At 45.1% G+C, this 16,798-nt stretch overlaps 1 long non-coding RNA gene across 3 annotated transcripts in view; it reads right to left on the reverse strand.

The window, feature by feature from the left end:
* Positions 1-12,788: 12,788 nt before the first annotated feature.
* LOC130291722 (uncharacterized) overlaps positions 12,789-16,798 on the reverse strand; it is a 77,076-nt gene continuing 73,066 nt past the window's right edge. For all 3 annotated transcript variants that reach the window (XR_008848014.1, XR_008848012.1, XR_008848013.1), the window contains one exon: positions 12,789-13,402. This is a non-coding gene — a long non-coding RNA (uncharacterized LOC130291722). The remainder of the gene's footprint in view (positions 13,403-16,798) is intronic.

Below are 16,798 nucleotides of genomic sequence, written 5' to 3' on the forward strand. Positions count from 1 at the left end.
CCTTCTTTTTAGTGGATTGGGAGGGTTGTGGTCCAGAAGAGAGGTCCTGGGAACCTGAGGACAATATCCTGGACAAAAGTCTGGTCCTCAGGTTCTCAGGCTCCAAGAAGAGGGGGAGACCCAAGGGGGGGGGTACTGTTACGCCGAGCGCTCCGGGTCCCCGCTCCTCCCCGGAGCGCTCGCTACACTCCTCTCACTGCAGCGCTCCGGTCGGTTCCACGGACCCGGGGCGCTGCGATACCGCCTCTGGCCGGGATGCGATTCGCGATGCGGGTAGCGCCCGCTCGCGATGCGCACCCCGGCTCCCGTACCTGACTCGCTCTCCGTCAGTTCTGTCCCGGCGCGCGCGGCCCCGCTCCCTAGGGCGCGCGCGCGCCGGGTCTTTGCGATTTAAAGGGCCACTGCGCCGCTGATTGGCGCAGTGGTTCCAATTAGTGTTTACACCTGTGCACTTCCCTATATCACCTCACTTCCCCTTCACTCCCTCGCCGGATCTTGTTGCCTTAGTGCCAGTGAAAGCGTTTCCTTGTGTGTTCCTAGCCTGTGTTCCAGACCTCCTGCCGTTGCCCCTGACTACGATCCTTGCTGCCTGCCCCGACCTTCTGCTACGTCCGACCTTGCTTCTGTCTACTCCCTTGTACCGCGCCTATCTTCAGCAGCCAGAGAGGTTGAGCCGTTGCTAGGGGATACGACCTGGTCACTACCGCCGCAGCAAGACCATCCCGCTTTGCGGCGGGCTCTGGTGAAAACCAGTAGTGACTTAGAACCGATCCTCTAGCACGGTCCACGCCAATCCCTCTCTGGCACAGAGGATCCACTACCTGCCAGCCGGCATCGTGACAGGGATTTTGAAGAGTAAGTTTTTCTGAAATGGTTTTTGGGGGGCTGTCACATTTAGGAAGCCCCTATGGTGCCAGAACAGCAAAAAAAACAACAACAACATGGCATGCTATTTTGGAAGGAACGTAACAAGGGGTCCAGTGAGCCTTAGCACCCCACACTTTTCGTTAAAGTCGGATGTGTTAATAATTTTTTTTTCCACTAAAATACTGGTTTTCCCCCAAATTTTACATTTTTGCAAGGGGTTATAGGAGAAAATGACACCCAAAATTTGTAACCCCATCTCTTCTGAGTATGGAAATACCCCATGTGTGGACGTCAAGTGCACTGCTGGTGCACTACAATGATCAGAATTGAAGAAGTCACATTTGGCTTTTGGAAAGCAAATTTTGCTGAAATGGTTTTTGAGGGGCATGTCACATTTAGGAAGCCCCTAAACAGCAAAAAAGCCACAGAACAGCAAAAAAAAAAAAAAAAAAAAACACATGGCATACTATTTTGGAAACTATACCCCCCAAGGAATGTAACAAGGGATACAATGAGCCTTAACATCCCACAGGTGTTTGACAAATTTCCGCTAAAGTTGGACAGGAAAATGAAAAATTAGATTTTTTTTCACTAAAATGCTGATGTTTCCCCAAATTTTTCATTTTCACAAGGGGTAATTGGAGAAAAAGCCTCCCAAAATGTGTAACCCCATTTCTATGGAAATACCCCATATGTGGATGTAAAGTGCTCTGTGGGCGAACTACAATGCTCAGAAGAGGAGGAACGTCATTGAGCTTTGGTGAGAGAATTTGGCTGGAATAGAAGTTGGGGGCCATGTGCATTTACAAAGCCCCCCGTGGTGCCAGAACAGTGGACCCCCCAAATGTGACCCCATTTTGGAAACTACACCCCTTACAGAATTTAATAAGGGGTGCAGTGAACATTTACACCCCACTGGCATTTGACAGATCTTTGGAACAGTGGGCTGTGCAAATGAAAAAATTAAATTTTTTATTTTCACGGACCACTGTTTCAAAAATCTGTCAGACACCAGTGGGGTGTAAATGCTCACTGTACCCCTAATTACATTACGTGAGGGGTGTAGTTTCCAAAATGGAGTCACATGTGGGGAAGTCCACTTATCTGGCACTATGGGGTCTTTGTAAACACACATGGCCTTCAATTTCGTACACATTCTCTCTCCAAAATCCCAATGGCTCTCCTTCTCTTCTGAGCATTGTAGTGTGCCAGCAGAGCAATTTACATCCACATATGGGGTATGTTCTCACTCAGAAGAAATGGGGTTACAAATTTTGGGGGGCTTTTTTCCTATTCTCCCTTGCGAAAATGAAAAATGTAGGGTAACACCAGTATTTTAGTGAAAAAATAATAATTTTTGATTTTCACATCCAACTTTAACGAAAATTTGTCAAAAACCTGTGGGGTGTTGAGGCTCACTATACCCCTTGTTACCTTCATGAGGGGTGTAGTTTCCAAAATGTGGTCACATCTGGGTATTTATAGTTTTGCGTTTATGTCAGAACCGCTGTAAAATCAGCCTCCCCTGTGCAAATCACCAAATTAGACCTCAAATGTACATAGTGCGCCCTCACTCCTGAGCCTTGTTGTGCGCCCGCAGAACATTTTACGCCCACATATGGGGTATTTCCGTATTCAGGAGAAATTGCGTTACAAATTTTGGGGGTCTTTTTTTTCCTTTTACCGCTTGTGAAAATTAAAAGTATGGGGCAACACCAGCATGTTAGTGTAAACATTTTTTTTTTACACTACCATGCTGGTGGAGACCCCAACTTTACCTTTTCATAAGGGGTAAAAGGAGAAAAAGCCCCCCAAAATTTGTAATGCAACTTCTCCCGAGTACGGAGATACTCCATATGTGGCCCTAAACTGTTTTCTTGAATACGACAGGGCTCCAAAGCCATGCGCATTTGAGGCCTGAATTGGGGATTTTAATCCGCCACAAAAATACCTCACGGCAGTGTCTTCAGCTGCAAAACTCCCAGCATGCCTGGACAGTCAGTGGCTGTCCGGCAATACTGGGAGTTGTTGTTTTTTTAACAGCTGGGGGCTCTGTTTTGGAAACAGTGCAGTACAAGACTTTTTTTTTTATTGGGGAGGGGGGACTGTTTAGGGGTATGTGTATATGTAGTGTTTTACTTTTTATTTTGTGTAGGTGTAGTGTAGTGTAGTGTTTTTAGGATACATTCACACGGTTGGGTTTACAGTGAGCTTGAGCTGGGAGTTTGAGTTGCGGCTGAAAATTTGGCGCATCTCAAACTTGCAGCAGAAAACTTGCTGTAAACCCACCCGGGAGAATGTACCCTGCAAACATCCAGCTATTGCTAAACTACAACTCCCAGCATGCACTGACAGACCATACATGCTGGGAGTTGTAGTTATGCAACAGCTGGAGGCACATTGCCTGCGAAACACTGAGCGTTTGTTACTTAACTCAGTGTTTCGCAACCAGTGTGCCTCCAGCTGTTGCAAAACTACAACTACCAGCATGTAAAGCCTCTCAGTGCATGCTGGGAGTTGTATTTTTACAACAGCTGGAGGCCCACTGGTTGCGAAACACTGAGTTAGGAAACAAACTCGGTTTCACAACCAATGTGTCTCCAGCTGTTGCAAAACTGCAACAATCAGCATGCATTGACAGTCGAAGGGCATGCTGAGAGTTGTAGTTTTGCAACAGCTGGAGGCACACTGCTACAACTCCCAGCATGCCCTTTGGTAGTCTGTGCATGCTGGGAGTTGTAGTTATGCAACAGCTGAATGCACACTTTTTCATATTTCCTGCCGCCAGGACCGATCCTGCTGCTCCTGTCGCCGCCCCCGATCCTGAGGGGACCCCCGCCGGACCAGGGAAAGGTAGGAGACCCCCGCCGGCAGGTCCGTGATTGGTCGGTCGTTCCGACCGATCAATCACGTGATAGTGAGGCGGCACCTGTGCCACCTCAATCCTGCTGGGTAAGGGTGAATGGGGCTGTCTCGGAAAGCCCCATTCACCCTTTTTTTCTGGGTCACCGGGTCACCAGAGACCCGATTGACGTGGAATAGTGGCAAATCGCAGGTCTGAATTGACCGGCAATTTGCCACGATCGCAGACATGGGGGGGTCTCAGGACCCCCCTGGGCAATATGCCGGGATGGCTGCTGATAGATATCAGCAGTCATCCCGTTTCGCGATGATCCAGGAAAGCTGCATCGTAAAACGAAAAAAAAAAATCATTGTGAGATAAAATTGGAAAAAAAAAACGCTGTTTTGTAACTTGTGGGGGATTCCGTTTCTACGTAGTAAATTTTTCGGTAAAAATGAAACCTTATCTTTATTCTGTAGGTCTATACGATTAAAATGATACCCTACTTATATAGGTTTGATTTTGTCGTACTTCTGGAAAAAATCATAACTACATGCAGGAAAATTAATACGTCTAAAATTGTCATCTTCTGCTCCCTATAACTTTTTTATTTTTGCGTATATGGGGAGGTATGAGGGCTCATTTTTTGCGCCGTGATCTGAAGTTTCTAGCGGTACCATTTTTGTATTGATAGGACATATTGATTCATTTTTTCATGATATAAAAAGTGACCAAAAATGCACTATTTTGGACTTTAGAATAATTGACCGTGCATTTTAATTAACAATATATTTTTATAATTCGGACATTTCCACACGCGGCGATACCATATATGTTTATTTTTATTTTTATTTACACTGTGGTTTTTTTATGAGAAAAGGGGGCTGATTCAAACTTTTAATAGGGAAGGGGTTAAATCATCTTTATTCACTTTTTTTTTCACTTTCTTTTTGCAGTGTTATAGCTCCCATAGGGACCTATAACACTGCACACACTGATCTATTACATTGATCACTAGTTTCTCATAGGAAACCAGTGATCGATGATTCTGACGCTTGACTGCTCATGCCTGGATCTCAGGCACTGAGCAGTCATTCGGCGATCGGACAGTGAGGAGGCAGGTAGGGACCCTCCTGCTGTCCTGTAAGCTGTTCGGGATGCCGCGATTTCGCTGCGGCTATCCCGAACAGCCCACTGAGCTAACCGGCATACTTTCACTTTAGACGCGACGTTCAACTTTGAACGCCGCGTCTAAAGGGTTAATAGCGCGCAGCACCGTGATCAATGCTGCGCGCTATTAGCCATGGGTCCCGGCCGTTGTTAGAGGCCGGGCCCGACCCGCTATGGCCCCTCGTTATAGATCGGGAGCGGACACATGACGTTCCAGTACGTCATGTGTCCTTAAGGAGTTAAAGGGACCAGTTAGGCAGAGCAATAAAAGCCATTGTCACCTGCTATTAGTGCCTAATAATACTGTACTGGGAACTTCTACACAGCAATTCCGTACTGCTGTAGTTGGGTGTGCAACAACTGTAAAGCTAACAGGGGCCAGTTAGGGTGAGCACGAAAAGCCATAGTCACCTGATTATGGTGACTAATACAGGTTGCGTAGCGGAGCTTATGGTCATCTCGTTTTTTTTTTCATGAAAAACTAATTTTGGCCTAGTTACTGTGAAAGGCCAGCCAAAGCTACACCCTTGTTTCTGTAGCCTTATACAGTTTTAAGCAAAGCGTGTTGTCCAGCTATCCTAAGTGTAAACTGTACGTACACCTACGTGATGTACGTCATTTTTTTTCCTGAAAAACTAATTTTGGCCTAGTTACTATGAAAGGCCAGCCAAAGCTACACCCTTGTTTCTGTAGCCTTATACATTTTGTAGTGGAGCGCATAGTCCTCCTCTCATAAGTTTAAACTGTAGGTTCACTTACGTGGTGTACATTTTTTTTTCTCCTGAAAAATTAATTTGGGCCTAGTTACTGTGAAAGGGCAGCCAAAGCTACACCCTTGTTTCTCTAGCCTTATAAAGTTTTAAGCTGAGCGTATTATCCAGCTCTCATAAGTGTAAAGTGTAGCTACACCTACGTGGTGTACATTTTTGTTCCTGAAAAACTAATTTGGGCCTTGTTACTGTGAAAGGAAAGCCAAAGCTACACCCTTGTTCCTGTAACCTTATAAAGTTTGTAGTGGAGCGCATAGTCCTCCTCTCATAAGTTTAAACTGTACGTACACCTACATGGTTGTCCTTCATATATTTACCTGTTAAACTAATTTGGGCCTAGTTACCGTGAATGGCCAGCCAAAGCTACAAACTTGTTTCTGTAGTCTAATACAGTTTTAATGGTAGTGGAGCATATTGTCCTCCCCTCATATATGCAACATATACGCACTCAACTAGTGTATAAGTATGTCAGGCAGAGAAGTGCCAGGACATGCACAGAGGAGTGGCAGAGGCCTAAATTCATTAGGCAGGGGTCGCAGAAAACTAGGGACGAGTCGCAGCAGGAGTTGCAGCAAGAGGCCTGAGCTCCCGGTAGCAGCAAACGGTCGTGTCTCAACCAGCAACCCATCTGCTGTGATCGATTGGTTAACTCCGTCATCCACTTCATCACAAGGGAAATCTGACACCCCCAGTCAACAGTCGTAGGTTCCTTAGACACAACCCTCAGTTGGCATGGCCTGGGAGCTGTATCTGTCCTCCCATTGCCTCTGTCCTATGCTGTTCCCTCCCCCACAGAAGTATCGTATGCTGTGAGTTCAGCTCCACTATTTAGTGAGGACGATCTACTAGAGGACAGTCAACAGCTACTGCCCAGCCAAGAAGTGGAGGAGACATCCGCCAATTCCTCCGCTAGACGGGCAAGTAGTGATGAGGAGAGTGGCGTGGGAGGTGGTGTTCTGAGCGTTCAGGCTCCTGAAGCAGACACTGTTGAGGACCTAAGGAGGACATCAGTAACGTGCAGACGCAACTCGATGATGATGACGGAGCCAGGCGCAGAAGGGGCTTCATCATCATCAGTAGAAGAGGGTTGCAGATTGCCCGTAAGGCAGCAGCTGAGCCAGCAAGGTGGTAGCATGATTGGGAGTCAGCATGGTGGCAGAAGTGGAAAGTCTGGAGCCAAATGTGCCCAGGGTAGACCACCTGCTTCACGGCAGCCTACCTTCCTGGGAGGTAGTGAAACAGGGGTCCCTGAGTCAGCGGCAGTAGCAGTCAATCTGCTGGTGGGGGGGGGAATCAGCTACTCGGCGATGTGGCAGTTTGTCATCAAGCAATCGAATGATGTTATCCTGGCCACATGCAAGATGTGTCGACAGAAGGTGAAGCATGGCCAGGGTCCCAATGTTGGCACCACGGCCCTGCGTGAACATATGCAGCTTCACCATAAAGTGGCCTGGGAGAACCGTGGCTCCGATGCGGTGGTTCAGCCTGCTGCATCATCCAGTGGCACGCCGATCCCTGTTCCAGCCAGCCAGCCAGCCAAGGCTCTGCGGCCTCAGCTAAAGGGAGCTGTCTTTCATACCCATCTTCTGTCACTCCAGATGCTCCTGCTCCTCCTACTTCGAGTCATTCCACCAGCAATCCATCGGCGAAGCCATGTCCAAGAGACAACAGTGTGCTCCCACTCATCCAACAGCGCAGAAGCTGAATGTGCTCCAGTTCAAGTTGCTGGTGCTGCAGTCCCTCCCTTTTCAAGTGGTGGACTCTGCACCTTTCAGAGAACTGATGGCTTGTGCTGAGCCGAGGTGGAGAGTCCCAAGCCGTCAATTCTTTGCGAAAAAGGCAGTACCAGCCCTGTACAATTTTGTTGAACAGAAGGTGGGCCAGTCCTTGAGCCTGTCAGTGTGTACCAAAGTGCCCGGCAGCGCCAACGTGTGGAGCTGTAACTACCGTCAGGGACAATACATGTCCTTTACGGCCCATTGGATAAATGTGGTTCCTGCACAGCCACAACAGCAACTTGGACAGGTCACGCCACTTCCGGCTCCACGCTTTCAGGCCGTTGGTCCTGTAACAGTGTTCGACTCCGCCTCCTCATCCTCCACTGTGTCCTCAGCCTCCACTGCACGGACAAGTCTCAGTGCTCCTCCAGCATACCATGTGTGCAGGGCACGGCGGTGTCGCGCTGTTCTTCACATGGTTTGCCTTGGCAAATGGAGTCACACAGGGGAGGAACTGCTAAAAGTGGAATCATGGCTTCCTTCACGAAAACTGGGAATGGGAACCACGGTGACCGACAACGGGAAGAACATCTTGTCTGCGCTGCGACAAGAAAGCCTGAGCCATGCGTCCTGCATGGCACACGTGTTCAATCTGGTTGTCAAGCGGTTCCTGAAGTGACATCCTAACAATGGGAAGGAAACTTTGCATGCACTTCAGCCACTCATACACCGCAAAGCACACCCTCCTTGAGCTGCAGCGTCAGAACGGTATCCACCAACAGTCTGATTTGCAACGTTTCCACACGTTGGAATTCCACCCTCCATATGTTGGACCGAACAGAGACAAGTCATCACCAATTTATTGATGATCCAAGTGGATAGGGGGACTCCCCTGTGCAACTTCAATGTCAACCAGTGGCAGCTCATATGTGACACCTGTCGTTTACTGTGGCCCTTTGAGGAAGCCACATTATTAGTTAGTCACCAGTTACGGGATGAACAACATCATTCCACTGTTTAATTTCCTACAACACGTGTTGGAAACGATGGCTGGTCAGGGCACTGGAGATGTGGCGCCTACATCTCAAGGCCACATGAGTCCAGGGGGGGGGGGCGGAACTGGAAGAGGAGGAGGGGACAGTGGAGCACAGATCTGGTTTCACAAAATGGGCGGTTTTTATAGTCATCTGACAGGGAAGGAGAAGCAGGAGCAGCCAGAGGGTTATGAGGAAGATGAGACAGAGAACCTAGACACACTGTGACAGTATGCAGTGGAGATGGAGGAAGGGACTTCCTCCATGTCACTTGCACAAATGGCATAATGCATGCTCACTTGCTTTGGTAGTGACCTCCGAATTGTTACCATTCGGCAGTGGGATGATTTCTGTCTCTCCACTTTATTGGATCCTTGCTACTTGCACAAAATGGGGGTCATTTTTACACCCACTGAGAGGGAGGACAAACTGACCTGCTACAGAGACATCCTATGTAGTCAATTGGCTGATGCCTATCTGCGCCAACATCCATCCTCTCGCAAGTCTGACTCAGGGGGCCCTCTGCACTCACCTTCCACTGCCATGGCTGCTGGGGAGGGGGTGGGGGGTGGCAGGAGCAGGACCAGGTTTATCAGCAGCAGCCTGATTCTACAGTCGCTGATGAGTAGCTTTCTTCACCCGCATAGTGAAGCAACTCATCAGCAGCAGGTAGACCTGGAGCAGGACCTGAACCAGCAGGTGGTGGCATACCTTGACATGACCCTGCCAATAATATCCTGCCAACACACTTTGAAGATCCGCTGGACTTTTGGGCAGCCAAACTTGATTTGTGACCGCAACTAGCAGTTTTCCCTGGAAAAGCTGTTCTGCCCGGCCAGTAGTGTGCCATCAGAGCGGGTGTTTAGTGCGGCAGGGGCCATAGACACCTCAAGGAGAACTCGTCTGTCCACAAAAAATGTGGAGAGACTGACCTTTGTGAAGATGAATCAGGCATGGATCAGCCAGGATTTCCACCCACCAATGCCTGATGCATCAGAGTAGATTGAACATGGTGCCACACCAACACTTCACAAATATGGATAGTGCAAAACATATTTAAGGTGCTGCTTCCCAGTTACAGACATTCCTCCGCATCAGACCACAAGTAAGTGTTGAAGATATGCATTAGCTAAAACGTAACTTTTCTTAGGATAAAATATATGGACCCCAAGTTTTTTTTTATATCTAAGAAAAGGAAAGGTGTGCAAAAAACACCATGTGCCACCTACACCACCAAGTATTGATGTGATGCAAAGACCTCTAAAAGGTGGAAGGGAACAACGTATGGTCCATTGTAACCGGTGGGGGTAAAAACTTCCCCTGTAAGGCCCTACTCTCGCACTATTAATTACCTTCTTGGTAAGTGTTACTCACCCCAAAAAGGGCAGCCCCACACAGGAACCTCTCCCTATTTCCACCTACAAACACTGCCATTTCCCAGGGTTTTTAGGTGGAAATAGGGAGTTTTCTGTGTGGGGCTGCCTTTTTAGTGTGAGTAACACTTGCCAAGAAGGGAATTAATAGGGCGAGAGTAGGGCCTTAAAGGGGAAGTTTTTACCCCCACCTGCTACAATGGACAATACATTGTTCCTTTCCACCTTTTAGAGGTATTTGCATCACATCAATACTTGGTGGTGTAGGTGGTACATGGTGTTTATTGCACACCTTCCTTTTGTTAAATATATATATATTTTTTTTTTGGGGGGGGGGGGGGGCGGGGGGTAATATTATTAAAAGTTAAGTTTTATGTAATACATATCCTCAATACTCACTTGTGCTTTGCACGCTAACACTTTTACAAAAGAGACTGTTTTCCTCTGCCTACCTGCCTCAGCTACTATTCTGATCCTGCCACACATCTGATGCTAAATTCTCATTTTTTCACCCACCTTCTTCATCAGGTACTGGTATTGCCACCCACCGCCCCACTCTGCCACTGGGTCACTTTCAGGACTCCTGATGCTGCTGATGCCACCTCCTGGCTGTCTTATTCTGCCACCATATGTTTTCCTCATGCTGATGCCAGCTCCAGGCTGTCTCATACTGCCACCATATGTTCTCCTCATGCTGATGCCAGCTCCAGGCTGTCTCATTCTGCCACCATATGCTCTCATGGTGATGCCAGCTCCAGGCTGTCTCATTCTGCCACCATATGTTCTCCTCATGCTGATGCCAGCTCCAGGCTGTCTCATTCTGCCACCATATGTTCTCCTCATTCTGATGCCAGCTCCATGCTGTCTCATTCTGCCACCATATGTTCTCCTCATGCTTCTGCCAACTCCAGGCTGTGTCATTCAGCCACTATATGGTCTCCTCTTGCTGCTGCAACCTCCAGGCTGTGTCATTCAGCCACTATATGGTCTCCTCATGCTGCTGCCACCTCCAGGCTGTGTCATTCTGCCACTATATGGTCTCCTCTTGCTTCTGCCAACTCCAGGCTGTGTCATTCAGCCACTATATGGTCTCCTCATGCTTCCGCCACCTCCAAAAAGTGTCATTCAGCCACTATATGGTCTCCTCTTGCTGCCCCCAACTCCAGACTGTGTCATTCTGCCATATTATGGTCTCCTCATGCTGCTGCCACCTCCAGGCTGTGTCATTGTGCCGCCATGGGGTCTCTTCATGCTGCTGGCACATTAAATAAAACTTTTTAGGTTCATCTATTTGAAATCTTCAATTTAAATGTTAAAAAAAACAACTTTAATCTTTTCAATTGTGAGGCCCTATGGTCTCGTCAGGCTGTTTTCACCTCCAGGCTGGGTCATTCAGCCACTATATGGTCTCCTCATGCTGCTGCCATATGGTCTCCTCATACTGATACCACCTTTAGGCTCTGTCATTGTGCCAATCTGCGACAGTGATTCTAATAGCGACACCTCTAATCTGCATGTCATGCTGAATAGAAGTAGTATTTCACTAACCCAGCACACTCCCTATGAATGTTACTGTAAGGCAAAGTGTTCTACACCCCTATTGAGGCTCTCTGTAGCCCAGAAATAGCCGTTTCTAATTGTGATTTTTCAAAAATGTACTCATCTCTAGACGTCACGTATTTTATAACATAACATACACGATCGCTGTATCGCAAATACCGACTTTCTCTTCCTCCTGGCTAGAGGCCACACTGCACCTGCCTCTGCAGCAATCTATAGAAATCTGATGTAGGTCCATTGTTCGGTTCAAAATGTCATATATGTTCTGTTAGATTGCTATACTGCAGAATAAAATCTAATATTCTGAATGAAGAGTGCCGAATTTATTTCTACATTTGATAAAGGATTGGGACCCTATTCAAGCACCATCAACCTACACAGAGAGTACTACACTCACATAATCTGTGGAGAGACAAAAAAAAATATTTGTGGAGTGAAAGGAAAATGCCATTTTGTAACTATTGGGGGCTTCCGGTTCTACGCAGTGTACTTTTTGGTAAAAATAACACATTTTCTTTATTCTGTAGGTCCACACAATTACAAGGATACCTGCACCAACATTAGTATGGTGAAAATTGTCTTCTTCTGACCCCTATGACTTTTTAATTTTTCTGCACACGGGGCTATATGAGGGCTCATTTTTTGTGATCTGTAGTTTTTATCGGTACCATTTTTGTTTTGATGGGACTTTTTGATAGCTCTTTATATTTTTTTATGGTATATGAAGTGACCAAAAATGCGCAATTTTGAACTTTTTTTTACATGTACGTCATCAGCCATGCGGTTCAACTAACTCATTGCAGTTTAACTAATCTTACATTTTAAAAAACGGCCACAAAAAAGTATAAAAAGTTTCCTTAGTAAAACCTAATAATGTGTTCTGTTAAAGTCTATTGAAATGTGTACTTCATGTAATGAAAATTGAAATGAATTGAAGGGGCGAGGTGTGACGTCACGTCCCCGTCTCGGAAGCCCGGAGGTTTCCGAAACTTCAGATGCAGCTATGCATAGAATGCGGGCTGCTGCAGGGAGATCGCGGGGGTCCCAGCGGCGGGCCCCCTGCGATCAGACTTCTTATCCCCTATCCTTTTGATGTTTTTGCCCAGAATACCCCTTGTAAATTACTTCTATTTAAAAATGTTAACCCTACCAGTACTTATCAGTTGCTGTATACTACAAAGTTCTTTTCTTTTTTAATTTCTTTTCTGTCTGACCACAGTGCTCTCTGCTGACACCTCTGTCCATGTCAGGAACTGTCCAGAGCAGGAGCAAATCCCCATAGCAAATCTATTCTGTTCTGGACAGTTCTTGACATGGACAGAGGTGTCAGCAGAGAGCACTGTGGTCAGACAGAAAGGAAATTCAAAAAGAAAAGAACTTCCTTTGTAGTATACAGCACTGTACTGGAAGGATTAAGATTTAGAAATAAAAGTAATTTACAAATCTGTTTAACTTTCTGGCACCAGTGGATTTAAAACAAAAAAATTTTTTTTCATCGGGGTACCCCTTGAAAGGTTAAATTATAATAAGAACTTGCTTTGAAGTGATATGTTCTTGGATTGCCTCCTACCTATCGCCATTGTAGTGCTCAGTGTATCAGTATAGCATTGTATTCGCATAGGTAACTAATATATATTAAACTGTTTCTAATTTCACTGTTTCACTGCAATAAGCAACATATATACTTAGGAAGGATCATGGCTTCTCTGTAAAGTCTCCTAGGCATTGATGAAAGGAAAGCCTGAAAACTAGTTTTGGTACCAGCAGTGTCCTATTGCCTCCTGATCTAGAAAGATTTTGTTTTCATCAGATGGAAACCTTAGAATTTGAGTCTCTTCAGCTTCTGTCTGTCTGTGCAGTCTGCAGTGTGTGATACTTGTTGTCTCCAGGGATCTAGGGAACAAGGCCTCTTCTATAGAGATGAAGTAAGATGCACTCATGCAGATCAAGGATTTATTTTTATATTCTGTTCTCCTTCCTTTGAGGTGAAGTAGGGTCAAGTTTTCTTTCCTTGTCCATTTCCCTGGTGGCTTTAAGTTGAGCTGGCTGACAGATCTGGAGAAAATTCCTAAATACAAGAAACCTGTTATTGTTCTTTTATCTTTATAACATATTGCTACTAAAATGTAACAATGACAAGTATTTTTTTTTTTTTTTTAGTTTTTTTATGCCATATATGTATTTGTCTCAGTGTCATCAGTATTTAAATATCACAAATGTCTGTTTGAACAAATGTTCACATCTATTAAATGCCATGAGATCTACACCCAACATGGGAGATCAAAAATACTTCTCTTCTTTGACTTTTTCATTGACGGCCGATACTTAAAAAATAGGCCACCAATATCTGATTGGTGGAGGTCCGCCACCTGGCATCTTCGCCTATGACCTGTTTGAGTTGTGGCTCTCACAGACACAATAATAGAGCCAGAAACAGACTGCTCCATATAGTGTATAGTGGGAGAGCTGGGTTATTGCCCCTCAGATCCTGTACACTTTAACCCCTTCCCGATCCTTGACATACATGTACGTCATGACCGGGAAGGTTTTCCCGACCTATGACGTATATTTACGTCATGCAGATACTGGCCGCTACTGGCAGCATCCTGCCGCACCCGGTAAGATGGTGGCTATCACTGATAGCCAGCCATATTGCCTCGGGTCTAAGGGGGGTTTTGTCCCCCCCCCTCACAGCGATCGCTCCTATCAGCAAGTCAAATCGGGACACACACACTACTCTGCTAGGAGACCCCAGTGTCCCTTACCTGTCCCCCTTCCCCCGGTGACCCTTACCCATCCTGAGCTGCTGGCGCTGTGCCCGTCGGCATGCTTTCGTTTCACTTTCCCTTTTTTTCTGTAAAGGAGCTGTTTAGTTGTACAACAGCTCCGGTAGTGTCCTAAACCTGTTACTGCATGTATTGTGCACTAGACATTAGGGGGTAGCTGTTGTACGGAAGTAAAAAAAATATACGTGTGTGTGTATATATATATATATATATATATATATATATATATATATACACGTATATATACACATATACATGTGTATATATATATGTATTATATATATATATATATATATATATAGCAACAGAAGAATACAGCAGCACACTGCTAGCACAAAGATATAGATAAAACATGAGTATATACATACAACATGAAAAGCTACACAGCTATGGTGTAATGAATGGAAATATAACATTATGAAGTTATGAAATAGTGAGGTACTTAGCTTGCAATTTGGCGGCCAAATAGCTTGGACCGTCCTACCACGATAAGGTGACCTCATATGGGACGGACCCGACACTATGAATATGCCTCTGTGTGATCAATTCAGCAGGCACTGCAGGATCTGAAACATCCCAGACACCTTATATACACCTGATAGAGGTGGGTGGGGTGCAAGAGCCAACATGGAGGTAGCCACTCCCCCGTGTGTACAATACAGACAAAAGGATACGTCAGCCTGCACTATTGATTCCAAACTATTATATGGACCTGGCTTACAGGTGCAAGCTGCTGGGCTAAATATACAGCAAAAAAAGAATACAGCAGCACACTGCTAGCACAAAGATATAGATAAAACATGAGTATATAGATACAACATGAAAAGCTATACAGCTATGGTGTAATAAATGGAAATATAAAATTATGACCTCATATGGGACGGACCCTACACTATGAATATGCCTCTGTGTGATCAGTTCAGCAGGCATTGCAGGATCTGAACCATCCCAGACACCTTATATACACCTGATAGAGGAGGGTGAGGTGCGGGGGAGTGGCTACCTCCATGTTGGCTCTTGCACCCCACCCACCTCTATCAGGTGTATATAAGGTGTCTGGGATGTTTCAGATCCTGCAATGCCTGCTGAACTGATCACACAGAAGCATATTCATAGTGTAGGGTCCGTCCCATATGAGGTCACCTTATCGAGGTGGGACAGGTCAAGCTATTTGGCCACCAAACTGCAAGCTAAGTACCTCACTATTTCATAACTTCATAATTTTATATTTCCATTTATTACACCATAGCTGTATTGCTTTTCATGTGTATATAAGGTGTCTGGGATGTTTCAGATCCTGCAATGCCTGCTGAACTGATCACACAGAGGCATATTCATAGTGTAGGGTCCGTCCCATATGAGGTCACCTTATCGCGGTGGGACGGTCCAAGCTATTTGGCTGCCAAATTGCAAGCTAAGTACCTCACTATTTCATAACTTCATAATTTTATATTTCCATTTATTACACCATAGCTGTATAGCTTTTCATGTTGTATCTATATACTCATGTTTTATCTATATCTTTGTGCTAGCAGTGTGCTGCTGTATTCTTCTGTTGCTGTATATTTAGGCCAGCAGCTTGCACCTGTAAGCTAGGTCCATATAATAGTTTGGAATCAATAGTGCAGGCTGACGTATCTGTATTGTACACACGGGGGAGTGGCTACCTCCATGTTGGCTCTTGCACCCCACCCACCTCTATCAGGTGTATATAAGGTGTATGGGATGTTTCAGATCCTGCAATGCCTGCTGAACTGATCACACAGAGGCATATTCATGGTGTCGGGTCCGTCCCATATGAGGTCACCTTATCGCGGTGGGACGGTCAAAGCTATTTGGCCGTCAAATTGTAAGCTAAGTACCTCACTATTTCATAACTTCATAATTTTATATTTCCATTTCTTACACCATAGCTGTATAGCTTTTCATGTTGTATCTATATACTCATGTTTTAACTATATCTTTGTGCTAGCAGTGTGCTGCTGTATTCTTCTGTTGCTGTATTTTTAACCCAGCAGCTTGCACCTGTAAGCCAGGTCCATATAATAGTTTGGAATCAATAGTGCTGGCTGACGTATCCTTTTGTCTGTATATTTATATATATATATATATATATATATATATATATATATATATATATATATATACATACACACACATATATATATAAAAAAAAAATGTTTTCCCAAAAAATGTGATTTTGAACTTTTGTAGAAAATTTAAAAAAATGCTCATAATAATATTAGCCTTCTCATGTCGTAAAAAAGTAAAATAATGTTTAACAAATGATGCCAGCATAAAGTAGACATGTTGTGGATGTGAATTAATGACTAAATTTATTTGGCATGACTATTTCTCTTACAAGTAGAGAGTTTCAAACATAGAGAAAGGAACCTTTTGCCAATTTTTTCACAAAAATCGCTACATGTATCAACAAAAATTTACCACTAATATAAAGTACAATATGTCTTGAAAAAACTATCTCTGAATCACTTTGTCAGGTAAAAGCCTTTATTACCACTTAAAGAGACACATGTCAAATTTGAAAAAATTTACTGCGTCATGAAGGCCAAAACTAGCTGGGTCATGAAGGGGTTAAAGGGGTATTCCAGTGGAAAACAATCTTTTTCATATCAACTGGCTCCAGAAAGTTAAACAGATTTGTAAATTATCAATGG

This window comes from Hyla sarda, chromosome 9 (assembly GCF_029499605.1).
Source record: "Hyla sarda isolate aHylSar1 chromosome 9, aHylSar1.hap1, whole genome shotgun sequence".
Taxonomy (NCBI): domain Eukaryota; kingdom Metazoa; phylum Chordata; class Amphibia; order Anura; family Hylidae; genus Hyla; species Hyla sarda.